This window comes from Zootermopsis nevadensis, unplaced genomic scaffold (genome assembly GCF_977971745.1).
Source record: "Zootermopsis nevadensis isolate Lab colony 2312 unplaced genomic scaffold, Znev_1.0 Znev_ptg000021l, whole genome shotgun sequence".
Classification (NCBI taxonomy): domain Eukaryota; kingdom Metazoa; phylum Arthropoda; class Insecta; order Blattodea; family Termopsidae; genus Zootermopsis; species Zootermopsis nevadensis.
Genome location: NW_028259153.1, coordinates 7,134,465 through 7,148,507, shown reverse-complemented (window position 1 = coordinate 7,148,507; position 14,043 = coordinate 7,134,465). Strand labels below are relative to the sequence as shown.

General features: G+C 40.2%; 1 protein-coding gene across 2 annotated transcripts in view; it reads right to left on the bottom strand.

Annotated features, from left to right (window-relative positions):
* The window catches only part of LOC147873171 (neuropeptide F-like), a 169,214-nt gene that overhangs the window by 120,402 nt on the left and 34,769 nt on the right, over positions 1-14,043 (bottom strand). For both annotated transcript variants that reach the window (XR_015536147.1, XM_087352699.1), the window contains exon 2: positions 12,311-12,527. The gene's annotated coding sequence lies outside the window, so the exon portion shown is untranslated. The remainder of the gene's footprint in view (positions 1-12,310; positions 12,528-14,043) is intronic.

Genomic DNA, 14,043 nt, shown 5'->3' with positions numbered 1-14,043 from the left:
AAACAAGAAAATTAAAAAATTTAGGGAATTTACGGGTGTCGTAAAAGTTCCGGGTTGTTCCTTATTCCAGGAACTCCGTGTTAACCACAGAACCGAAAGTAACTACTCTAACAAAAGGAGCCATGGTAAATATTGTGACCAATGTATCTTGGGGATTAAGTCAGTAGTTCTTAATGTAATGCAAACGATTACTGTACGATTTTAATCAAAAGTAAAATGTGTCGACAAATTTTAGCAAAACTCCCTGGTGTCAAAGTTCGTTATATCGCGAAGAAGAAAAATTCGGCGAAACTATTGGATGAATTCTTATAAATGTTGGTTGCGATCCCGTCTAAATGTAAAATGAAAGAGTCAGCATAATGACAACCACTCAGTTAAAATCGTCTACAGCAAATTAAATGTGCCTCAGTAAATTGACAATGTCCAAAATAATATCGGTACACCATGTTTCACAATAAACTTTTGGCACTAAAACTTTCATGCGTTTAAAACTCGAGTTTAGCAAGAAAAATTGCCTCTATCCGGAACTGATTCACGATTGACACAAGGCGATGTTAGAACTGAGATGACGTACGCATTGAAGTTTGTTATTTTTTAGTAAGTTCAACGAAAAATTAATGAGGGGAAAATTAAAAATGGCGACGTAAACGCATAAGAAATCCACTAACAAACACACACACGGTGACCTCCTTGTTGCCAAGGACCCAGGCGGACGGTTGGGCCTGACCTCAGCGTCTGGAACTGAATTAACTAATATTTCGGCTCACCAGACAGGATAATTATTGTTGCAATAGAGTGAGGAACGGAGGTTACTAACTGACCCGCTGTAAAACGACCAGATGTTCAGCAGCAAACCACTGACAGCGGGAAACGGGAGGAATCTACGAAAAAAACCCTTCGAAGTATCATCTTGTCCATCGTAAATCCGACGTCGATTATGCCGGGAGCGAACCCGGGCCTCCGTATTGAGAAGAATTTCCAGGGTAATAGTCTTAAGTTGGGAGTAACATCTCATACATCCAAGTTTAATTTCGTATTTTCTCCTAACATGTCACCACTACGGCTAGTCTGAATCTGTTCATCTCCCAAAGCAAAATAAATACAGCTAATGATCGCTAATTAATACCGTGCTGAGTGTTTAGTGAAGTATAAACTTATTTGTATTCATACATAACCTAACTTCCACCTCATACTACGAAATTAAATTTTAAATTCGCGTCTCATAAATAGTGTTATAAAAATGAAAGTTGTGGTTTAATTATTTTTTTTATCTCGGTCTGAAGTTCTAGTAACTTAACAAATTATCTCCATGTAGGAGAAGAATCCTTGCTGAGAAGATAACGGTGCTGGACTTAAGAAGACTTTACACAACAGACAGTGATAACGGACTTGAAGTCGCAAACTAGAAACAAGGATTTTATAACTAAATTATAGCATTTTGTTAATGTTTTACGTTAAGATTTATGTTCGGGGGAAATTAGAACATGAATGGCGAATAGTACCTTACAGTATCGCATTAATTATAATTTGTCGTACGTAAAATTAAGATACTGCCTGCCCATTCGTACGTCATATTCACGAAATTATAGGTCAAATTTTTATTAAACTTTATACCAGGGGGAGGGGGGGTTCACTCAAATTTTATCTTGTTTTGAGTCAAGCTTTGTTTCCCCGCAACACAGAGCTCCGCGCAATCAGTGGGGGTCCTACCCAGTTCAAATTCTGCAGTTTCTTAAGATCCAAGCTTTTTATATGATACGTTAATGACAGAGCCTACAAGGCAAAGTAATGCACCAGTGTTAATTATCTGTATCAGTGTGATTAAATCTGTCGTGACATATTTCTCTTTTCAATAAATGGAAAAAATCTCAAGCCACACGTAAAACCACTAACGTGGAAAATATATCTCATTTGTGCATTGTGGCTAAGATAAAATTCCAATAACGTGGTCTAACCTAAGAGGTGTACTCACTGATGTGATTTGTTTGAAAATAATTAAAATCTTTATACCCGTCAGTTATGAGGGCTAATTACAAATTGCTGTTTGTATTTCTGTATATTTCTAAAAAAATATATTAATTTTTGGGCTGAATTATTAGTTTAAGCAAGAAAAAACTTTTGTAATGGAAATTCTGTCTGTTCCCACTCCCTTTTGAGTTTGATCTATTATCTGTCGGATTTTCACAAACAATATTTTCTTTGTAAGACTTGAGGTTCTCACAGCGGTGAGTATGAAGATATCCGTCTTCTGGGTTGTTGCGCTGTGTAGTCTGGTCGATGTCAACCAACGTTTCAGAGGTCATACTGCCTCCGTCTTCTGGGTTGTTGCGCTGTGTAGTCTGGTCGATGTTAACCAACGTTTCAGAGGTCATACTGCCTCCGTCATCAGAGTATGAAGATTTCTGTCTTCTGGGTTGTTGCGCTGTGTAGTCTGGTCGATGTTTACCAACGTTTCGGAGGTCATACTGCCTCCGTCATCAGAGTATGAAGATTTCTGTCTTCTGGGTTGTTGCGCTGTGTAGTCTGGTCGATGTTTACCAACGTTTCAGAGGTCATACTGCCTCCATCATCAGAGTATGAAGACTTCTGTCTTCTGGGTTGTTGCGCTGTGTAGTCTGGTCGATGTTTACCAACGTTTCGGAGGTCATACTGCCTCCGTCATCAGAGTATAAAGATTTCTGTCTTCTGGGTTGTTGCGCTGTGTAGTCTGGTCGATGTTTACGAACGTTTCGGAGGTCATACTGCCTCCGTCATCAGAGTATGAAGATTTCTGTCTTCTGGGTTGTTGCGCTGTGTAGTCTGGTCGATGTTTACCAACGTTTCAGAGGTCATACTGCCTCCATCATCAGAGTATGAAGACTTCTGTCTTCTGGGTTGTTGCGCTGTGTAGTCTGGTCGATGTTTACCAACGTTTCGGAGGTCATACTGCCTCCGTCATCAGAGTATAAAGATTTCTGTCTTCTGGGTTGTTGCGCTGTGTGGTCTGGTCGATGTTTACGAACGTTTCGGAGGTCATACTGCCTCCGTCATCAGGGCCCTGATGACGGAGGCAGTATGACCTCTGAAACGTTGGTTAACATCGACCAGACTACACAGCGCAATAACCCAGAAGACGGATATCTTCAATATTTTCTTTGTTCATTTTTTCGGGATGTCACAAATAATATTAAAATTATAGGTTTTTGAGGAGTTTTTCTTTTAAAAGTAATTAAACCATAATGAGTTAAAATGTAGAATAATTATTAAAGAAATTTTAGCAGAGGCCAACGAGTCTACATTTTTATTTTTTTATGTTTTGTAATCTGAGGTTTATGCCTTGTTGTGTAATGTTGAATAGTTATTCTGCAATTGGTGCAAAGCACACAGCTCATTTATTTTTTTTTAAAAAAAGGTTTTAAACTACAATTTTATTATTTTTGTGACATCGGGAGATTGGAAGTAATGGTAATCCCACTGCAATCATTTCAAGCACGTATTCCGACCTGATGATGAGCACAGTAAGCCGAAACATGTAGTTTGAGAAAATGGACGAAGAAGTGAGTATGTGAAATTGACATGGAGTAACAAAGCAGGATCATCATAACACACCGGGATGTTGCACTACGCACTTCACAAGCGCTTGTCACAAACTGCGTTTCACTTTTTCTCGTGACATTGTCGGGTCCGGAAAAGGAATTATACTGACTTGATTTAGCTGCCTCCTGCCAGAAACAGGCAACCGACGTTTCTGAGAAGCCAGAATATCTCCAACGCCAAAGCCCGCCACCGGCCACGATCCTCAGCAAACTCCATCCACTTACCATTCTCATAGCCCACCTCCCTAAGATCCAACTTAATATTATTTTCCCATCTCCTTCTTGGTCTGTCCAGTTATCATTTTCCAGATGGATTCCCTACCAAAATTCTGTATGCAACCCGTGCCTCTCCCATGTGAACTGCATCGAAATGTCCTAAATTTCACTATTTTAATTTAGATTGAGCTCGTACATTCTGTGTGGAGACAATTAAATTCATTTAAATTAAATTTTAAAAACGCAACGAAGGGTCATTGAACTTTACACTGTACGAAACCCATCGAAACGTAAGGGTGGTATTTTGCTATATTTCTCTATATCTGAGTCAATTACGAAGTAAGGAAGGCAAGTGGATAAAGAATGGGAGATTTATCTGAAGACAAGGTTTTAAAGATGAATATTAATAATAACTTTCCCATAAAATGTAAAGAAACAATAAATGCACATGAAATCCTCAAGAAACGGAAAATTCTAGATTTTTAAAATAAATGTTTTATAAAACCGTGTACGAATGACGAATGCTAATGCATTTTGATACACTCTGAGATTTGTGTAACAAGAATTCGTGAAGATTGTACATTGAGAATATAAACTGATATTACTGTAATAAAAGAAAGCAAGATATAACGACCATTTTCGCTGTTAGGCGTGTGGTTTTTGCCATATTTTTTTCTGAATCAATCGTTGTATCTTAACTTCTTTCCATTTCCCCTTAGAATTTTGAAGTCAATCTTTTTAACGTATCACTGAAATATATCAGATGTAACGGATAGTGAAATATAAATGTGCATAATTCTTCCTGAAATATAATTTTAAGGCTTCCCAGTTCGTAACACCTAATCTATAAGAATTTGGAATACTACGAAATTCTTCAGAAGTCAGTAAGTCACCCTTAGGCATAAACACAAATAGTTTTTGTCTGCTCAATTTGGAGTAGTAGACCTATGAGTTAGAATATTCATTCATTTTACTGTGAAATTTAGATAACTTTCTGTTATAATTGTGTTCGAGGCTACTCTGACGTTGTACAGTTTTCGAAGCAGTGTGCGTGTTTACCATTTTCAAAAGAACCTAACCTAAAGCAGTTAGCTTGTTTATGGTTTAAAAGTAACCGCGCATATGTTGACAAAACAAAAACGAACTCAATCCCGTGTTTTGAGGGATACCAATATGGCGTCTTACGGTTCTCTATAGCGCAGACCAAAAGGTTGGCCTCGTAATATATACGAATCGTGGCAAACAAGAGCATACCTTCTTGTAATAAATTGAATTCGGTATTTTTGTAAAAAGTATTTGTCATTGTCCTGTGCGCGGCTTTCAAAATAAATTTCACGGAGAAATGTATTAACATACATTTAGGAATTATGAGAGTAGGTTATAATCTCGACTCCAAAATTCCACTAAAATCTCGTGAGGATCGGTAGATGTCTAGTCTGCCATAAGTTTACCGATGCGTCAGAAGTACTTTCTGTCTCCATCATCAGGGTTCTGATGATGGAGGCAGCAAGTATCTATTTAATGCTGATAAGCAACATCTCAGAAGGCAGACATCTTCATAGTCTTGAGACCATAAAATCTCACAGGTAAAAATCTGACCTTTTTCAAATAATGAATGAGAGTTTATGAATCATCGGAGGTGATTTATCGAAGTGTGTGATGTTGTGGGACGAGGTATCGATTCCTAAACTTTAGAAATCACCCTTCTTTCCGACTCAAACTTTTGTCACTGCTTATTCCCATCATTTTATGAGAAATTTGTTTGAGGAATTTTAAACTTGCAATTTTTTAAGCAATGCATTATCAACTTTCAGTGTCCATGCTCGCAGAAGCCAGCGACAAGTCTAAGTGGAAATGAAGAAGACCTCGTAAGTTGCTAATTCTTCCGGGATTTCTAATCGTAGTGTTGAATCAATTCAAGTAGGACGACCGACGGCCAGAATGTTGGCGCCCGTCCTCATCCAATTATTAAATTCACCCTGCATTTAGATATATTTCCTTTAGACCCCTAATTACTTTTAAAAAACAACGTAGTCATGAAAGCACATCAGTAAGAGTGACCGACCGCGTCATTGCAGTTACAAACACGCAAATCTTTCGACAGCTGAGTAAAACCGTAGCAACACGGTGTAGTGTTTTTTATTTTTATTTGTAGGGTTCTGTCTGACAACAGGTCCATATGAACAGGATCCTTCCATCCTTTTCTCGGACTGGGACCTGTTCATATACATTCTTGGCAGATGATCCAGAAGTGGTTTGCCATTGCCTTCTTCTGTGTGTGAATGGAGTAATTGTTGGGATGCCACGGAGGAAAACTCCGTGTTGCCTAGACCACGGCCTTGCCCAACACAAGTTATAAATTCGGGCACCACCGGGAATCGAACCCGAGACCCCAGGATTACAAGGCCAGCGTTCTAACCGCTAGACCACCTCAACTTATTATTATTTAGTGATCTGTCTGAGGACAGGTCCATATGAACAGGTTCCTTCCATCCTTTTCTCGGACTGGGACCTGTTCATATACGTTCTTGGCAGATGATCCAGAAGTGGTTTGCCATTGCCTTCTTCTGTGTGTGAATGGAGTAATTGTTGGGATGCCACGGAGGAAAACTCCGTGTTGCCTAGACCACGGCCTTGCCCAACACAAGTTATAAATTCGGGAACCGCCGGGAATCGAACCCGAGATCCCCAGGAATATAAGGCCAGCGTTCTAACCGCTAGACCTCCTCATCTTATTATTATTTAGTGTTCTGTCTGACGACAGGTCCATATGAACAGGATCCTTCCATCCTTTTCTCGGACTGGGACCTGTTCATATACGTTCTTGGCAGATGATCCAGAAGTGGTTTGCCATTGCCTTCTTCTGTGTGTGAATGGAGTAATTGTTGGGATGCCACGGAGGAAAACTCCGTGTTGCCTAGACCACGGCCTTGCCCAACACAAGTTATAAATTCGGGCACCGCCGGGAATCCAACCCGAGCCCCCAGGATTACAAGGCCAGCGTTCTAACCGCTAGACCACCTCATCTTATTATTATTTAGTGATCTGTCTGAGGACAGGTCCATATGAACAGGTTCCTTCCATCCTTTTCTCGGACTGGGACCTGTTCATATACGTTCTTGGCAGATGATCCAGAAGTGGTTTGCCATTGCCTTCTTCTGTGTGTGAATGGAGTAATTGTTGGGATGCCACGGAGGAAAACTCCGTGTTGCCTAGACCACGGCCTTGCCCAACACAAGTTATAAATTCGGGCACCGCCGGGAATCCAACCCGAGCCCCCAGGATTACAAGGCCAGCGTTCTAACCGCTAGACCACCTCATCTTATTATTATTTAGTGATCTGTCTGAGGACAGGTCCATATGAACAGGTTCCTTCCATCCTTTTCTCGGACTGGGACCTGTTCATATACGTTCTTGGCAGATGATCCAGAAGTGGTTTGCCATTGCCTTCTTCTGTGTGTGAATGGAGTAATTGTTGGGATGCCACGGAGGAAAACTCCGTGTTGCCTAGACCACGGCCTTGCCCAACACAAGTTATAAATTCGGGCACCACCGGGAATCGAACCCGAGACCCCAGGATTACAAGGCCAGCGTTCTAACCGCTAGACCACCTCATCTTATTATTATTTAGTGTTCTGTCTGACGACAGGTCCATATGAACAGGATCCTTCCATCCTTTTCTCGGACTGGGACCTGTTCATATACGTTCTTGGCAGATGATCCAGAAGTGGTTTGCCATTGCCTTCTTCTGTGTGTGAATGGAGTAATTGTTGGGATGCCACGGAGGAAAACTCCGTGTTGCCTAGACCACGGCCTTGCCCAACACAAGTTATAAATTCGGGCACCGCCGGGAATCGAACCCGAGCCCCCAGGATTACAAGGCCAGCGTTCTAACCGCTAGACCACCTCATCTTATTATTATTTAGTGATCTGTCTGAGGACAGGTCCATATGAACAGGTTCCTTCCATCCTTTTCTCGGACTGGGACCTGTTCATATACGTTCTTGGCAGATGATCCAGAAGTGGTTTGCCATTGCCTTCTTCTGTGTGTGAATGGAGTAATTGTTGGGATGCCACGGAGGAAAACTCCGTGTTGCCTAGACCACGGCCTTGCCCAACACAAGTTATAAATTCGGGCACCACCGGGAATCGAACCCGAGACCCCAGGATTACAAGGCCAGCGTTCTAACCGCTAGACCACCTCATCTTATTATTATTTAGTGTTCTGTCTGACGACAGGTCGATATGAACAGGATCCTTCCATCCTTTTCTCGGACTGGGACCTGTTCATATACGTTCTTGGCAGATGATCCAGAAATGGTTTGCCATTGCCTTCTTCTGTGTGTGAATGAAGTAATTGTTGGGATGCCACGGAGAAACCGGGGAAGCCCCCGGAGGAAAACTCCGTGATGCCTAGACCACGGCCTCGCCCAACACAAGTTATAAATCTGAGCACCACCGGGAATTGAACCCGGGACCCCAGGATTAAAAGACCAGCGATCTGACCGCTAACACTAGCAAAATTCCCGAGAATGGAAAAACAAAATTCTCTCAAGTGCAATGGTTTTTCCCCCCGACAGGGTGCAATATTTGAAGGGCGACAGAGGTCCTTGTCTCCTGTCACCAGGCCTAGCTCATATTTGCGTCTCCAGCACCACCCCTGCCGTCCAATCTGCCCCGAGGCACTTCAAAGTAATCTCTCTTATCTTCACTAACGACTGACAACACTAACTGGAGCTTTAAAAGCTGTTAGGATCTCGTTACGTTCTTAAGACACTTAATACAGGAATATTGTATCGTAGTTCCGAACACACGTATTTGAGACGTGAGTAATTGACAATCCTTTCCCTTCTCAGTTCAAAGCGTTCACCTCAGCGCCACGTTCTTACACCTCAACACGTGGAGAGGCCAATTTCTTCTCACTCATAAACAAAAACACGTTTTCTAGTCTTACATTTCCTAATCTTTAGGATTCCACACAGTGGAAAGGAAGATCAGATATATCGAACAGAACAGAAGCATAATATCGATTATGTTGCGCCGCGTATTCTGAAAGAAGTTAATCGACGTTTCAGAGGCGATTGCTACCTCCGACATTAGAGGAGACAATGGACTATATCTCAGAAAACAGTCGTGTTTATATTCGCCACCTTGGGACCCTGAAGTCTCATCTAACATGCAAGAAATCGTATCCGAAATCAGCTTTCTCATATTCATGTACATTATATATTTGAATATAATTTTAGTCCTCTGTTGTTTTTAAATCTGAAAGATTTTCGATGAACTAAGTAAACTATTACGACGCCATTATTTTATCCTGTAGACAGGTATTTGATGTTCTCTTGTCACATAAACACCAGAGTCTCGGATAGAGTCTAATTCCTACGCTGCTTAAATTTCAATTCAACAAATTAACATCAAAAACACAAATCAGAGCCGATGCTAATGTGAAATCTTATTAAACGGTACCAGAGTTTCGTCATAAACCGATCTTCAATTTACAAATAAATTTGAAAGGTCCAAATGAATAATCGATACTTGCTTCCAATACAAATCTCACACTTCACAAAGTATCGGATCGTCACATATATCGTGAATTTTTTTTTTTTTTGAGGAGGGGCAAAGTAGAAATTGCTTATAAAAATAACCGGAGATAGGGATTAGCTCTATCTAGTGGGCCCAACTGTGTAGGAACCTGAAGACGGAGATAGAGTCCCATCTCCGAAACGTCGTTTTACGTTTTATATTTACTAGACGATGGATAATATCCAAGAGGTCCGGAGATAGGGATTAGCTCTATCTAGTGGGCCCAACTGAGTAGGAACCTGAAGACGGAGATAGAGCCCCATCTCCGAAACGTCGTTTTACGTTTTATATTTACTAGACGATGGATAATATCCAAGAGGTCCGGAGATAGGGATTAGCTCTATCTAGTGGGCCCAACTGTGTAGGAACCTGAAGACGGAGATAGAGCCCCATCTCCGAAACGTCGTTTTACGTTTTATATTTACTAGACGATGGATAATATCCAAGAGGTCCGGAGATAGGGATTAGCTCTATCTAGTGGGCCCAACTGTGTAGGAACCTGAAGACGGAGATAGAGCCCCATCTCCGAAACGTCGTTTTACGTTTTATATTTACTAGACGATGGATAATATCCAAGAGGTCCGGAGATAGGGATTAGCTCTATCTAGTGGGCCCAACTGTGTAGGAACCTGAAGACGGAGATAGAGCCCCATCTCCGAAACGTCGTTTTACGTTTTATTACTAGACGATGGATAATATCCAAGTAAATTTTTATTCAATTGACTCTTCACCATCGTCAAGAAGTTTTAGATTTGATAACCTTAAATTAATCGAATGTTTAAAGAAGAAAGCTTAGTAGCTTATTACGTTTGCATCTGACTTTGATATAGAGGAAAGAGTGGACACGTTCAGTAAGATTTTCCATAATCAAGAATTAGGAAATGAGACTTAAAATGTGTGTCCGGCGTAATTAGTACTTAATCGCTGTGATTGGCCACGGAATGAAGTTGGTTTCTCGTTTGTTTAACGACGTCCATTCATGCGCAAGCAGCCTGTTATCATTTATTACCGACCACAAACAATTAAAGACACAGAAGGAGACTTAGACCCCTACTTTGAGGCAATATCCAGTCATTCTCTTGCAAAATTTTGAGGAAAACCACGAAATATTTCGGCCATTACTGTCCATAAATTGTCTTGACTCGCGTTTGATGTTTTCATTAGGCTCTCAGCCGAAGCTGACGATAACCGGTATTATATCGGTTGTTGCAGGCGAGATTCAAATCTGATATCTTCCGAATGCAAATATACAACACTGCCGTTCTGTGGGAAAGAGAGTGTGGGTTTCATCTTTCTGATGACCAGGGCGCACAGTGGGCCGGGCCCCTCCTCTGATATGTGGGACACTTTCATGTCATCCACCGCCGTCCTGTATCAATGAATCTCCTCGTTCTAGATTCGTTATTGATTTTTATGGAACGTTTTCAAAGTTACATTGAAATGAAATATCACCATATTTACCTCATATTTAAACAGTAAATCACGGACCATATCCAAAAATAACATACACGTTCTATTAGAACTACTGAGACAACCTAGGAAAAATCAGTCAGTCCGCGAATGGAATGCCTCTTCTAAAGCTTAAGTTCGTACTTATTCATGGTCTGTTACAGAGAAGTTACAGGTTCGACAATTATTAAATGGGAATTATTTAAAGAAAGTCTACTCTCCATAAAAGTTCCCATCGATAAATATATTACGAATTATAAATTATCAATAATAACTTATATTAGAAATCCATTCTAGTCTGTGATCTCTGTCAGTATCGATCCCCAGCGGCTGCAGGAATTTATAATTTTGACACATAAAGTAATATTTATTTATATCAAATTTACAGTTGTATGATGTCGCCATAATGAATTTTTCACATGTGACGTAAATTTTTAGATACGTAGATGACGTATTGTTATTTTTAGATCTTGCAAATAACTATGACTTCCAAAAGCTGCACACTGTCGAAGTTGCATCATTATACAACATTCAATGTCTGGACTCGAATTCGACAAAGAAGGTTTGCCATGCCTCTAAATATTTTATGAATTTGGCTTCTCGCATTTATTGCGTTCGGTCCAAAGTACCTTAATTTATTAGCAAAACGTAATTAGTGACACCTTGAAAACTCGACAAAATTCATTATGTACGTGTAGGTACATTATCTCATCAAGACCTGACTTCAAAGCAGAATTCTGCCAACTTTCAATTCCCTGACGATCCTTAATAAGATGACTGCAGCGAAGAATACTTTGTACTGACTTAAGACCTTCTTCCGGCAAACAAAAGACGTTTCGGAGGAAACAGAAATTCCACTAAAATTACTGTTCTTCTGGGTTGTGCCGCTGTGTGGAGTCGAGTCAAATCCAAAATGAAATAATAATTTTGTCATCTTCACCTCCGTCAGAACCTCAAACGTCACACAGAAAATATAACTATTTCCGTCCATTACCTGTGATAAAATGCGATAAGAAATGTTTTCGTTAGTCGCGAATTAATAGAATAACTTTAAATTTGTAAGTTTACACAGAATTAGCATTTATAGAGTCGTGTGAAATTTAAGAGAAAATTATTCGTCTTAAACTTTAGATAAATTTGCTTCAGATCAAAATGTTTATTTTTATTTAACTTCAGAAATAAATAATTTCTGATTGATAAAAATTTTTGTATGTTCTTATTACCTTCAATACAGCAGATAATTTGTAAACCACGAAGAAATTTGCTGCTCTTTTAAACATTTAAGAGGATTAAGTTTCTACAGGCTGGCGAATGTTCGTAAAAAGACCCACATCAGAAAAAGAATTTTTTGAACGCTTACAAAGTATTCGTGTCGTAAATGATGAAAGGGGGTTGTTCATTTATCACAAAATGAAAGCAATGACCACAAATATTCAACGATCCGAAGTTTCCAGGGAAAAGACAAGAAATGAAGCCCCACGTACCTTTCAGTTCAGAAGTTAAGCGTCGGTGACGAGGCGGACGACGACGACAGGAGACCTACTGCTACCTGGTGCCAACGCTCAGCGAACAATGTCCTTCGCGTCCAACGCGGCTTCCGTCTTATATACGGCCTGCGACACGTAGCACAGTGGCTGGAGCGTAGCACACCGCCTCTTTTCGCCCCCATCATCGACGTCGTGACGTCACGAGACGTCCAACCTATCAGAGAACGTCAAATCAGTGCCCTCATACAAAACGCACATTAAATTACTACAGACGGTGGACCAGTTATGGAAATTCAGATGAATAATGAAAAAGTGAAAATAATTCGGATTTTTAATTGTACGAGGCACGTTTTCTGTCAAACAGCTGATCAGTTGGAGGAAAAAGGTTCATTACCAACGAGAAAGTTCAACACTAGCCGACAGCAAACTTTATTTCGATAGTATTAGACGTTTCGGGAGTTGACTCCACTTCTGTTTTCAGGTTTCTGATTGCCATTATAAATACTGGCACGTGTTACTGTTATTATTTTAAAGCACTACATTCAGTTCACACGTAGGAATTATGAAAAATCTTTAATGGTGTCAAATGACGACCCGAAAATAAAAACAACTTACATTTAATAGTGATCACATGAATTTGTGGCAAACTCCTGAAACGTCGTGTACATAAAATAAACCTCACAAACAGGGTAAGATCCAACATAATTTTTTTATTTCAAATGTTTTGAGAATCGTTAAACACTAAATTTGGCACTTATGTTTGTTAAAAAGTGTAAAGTTCGAAGCCCGGCGTGTAACTTAGCATAAAGTTAATGTGTTGAAGACGGATACCTAGGAACACATACGTGAACGTGGAACATGTGCATGGTGATTATTAGAATGTGGGAATGGGGAGTCGAACACATTGTGGTCAGAGGCAGACATTTTCTGTAACAATTTCGAACATTCAAGTTCTTCTACCAGAGAGACGATCAACATTTTATCACCTGGGATGATCTAACGCTTTCATGGCGAATAATTATATTTAATTCTTCTCGGGTTACCACCTGTTTCGGTGGTTTGATTATGGTTCAAGAATTCCTGACAGTGTACTGTCTTCGTTTTTAGGGAATGAAACCCCCCCTTGCCTTCACGACCAACCCCCTCATGGATTCCAGTAGGTGGTGCCTCGGATAAAGGGACACTCTTAGGCTGCTAACTGTGAATGACAGAAAACGCCTATTGAACAGATGTTAAAAGAAAGGAAGAGAAAAATGTATCGTATTTCATACGGTTTACTGATCACAAAATCGATGATTGGCTCTCTGTGTTTGGTTTCCCTGCTTACTGCATGCATTGGAGCCGAGATAATAAAGAATGTGGTTCAGATGTTTACGAAGCACCTTTTCGTTTGGCGATTAGGGATCTGCCACGTCTCAACTGATTTCGTTATGAAACATAGGAGATCGATGAAGTCTGTTCAAAGACGATGTTTTAACTACTGAGTTCCCTTCGTGTTACGTGACAACCACTTAAATGGAGAGAAATTTTGTGAAAGGTTAAGTGTTTAAGGGAGTTTAAGATGGATATCAAAAATACAAAAAAAAATGTTATGAAGGGATTCTCTAGGGATATCTGCTAACCAGGGTGAAACATTGCAACTTCTAGATTGCAAGCATCGATATATCAAACTGTTCGGTTAAGAACCAGACTGTTGTTAGTATTTCATCCCCACCAGTATTACAACTAAC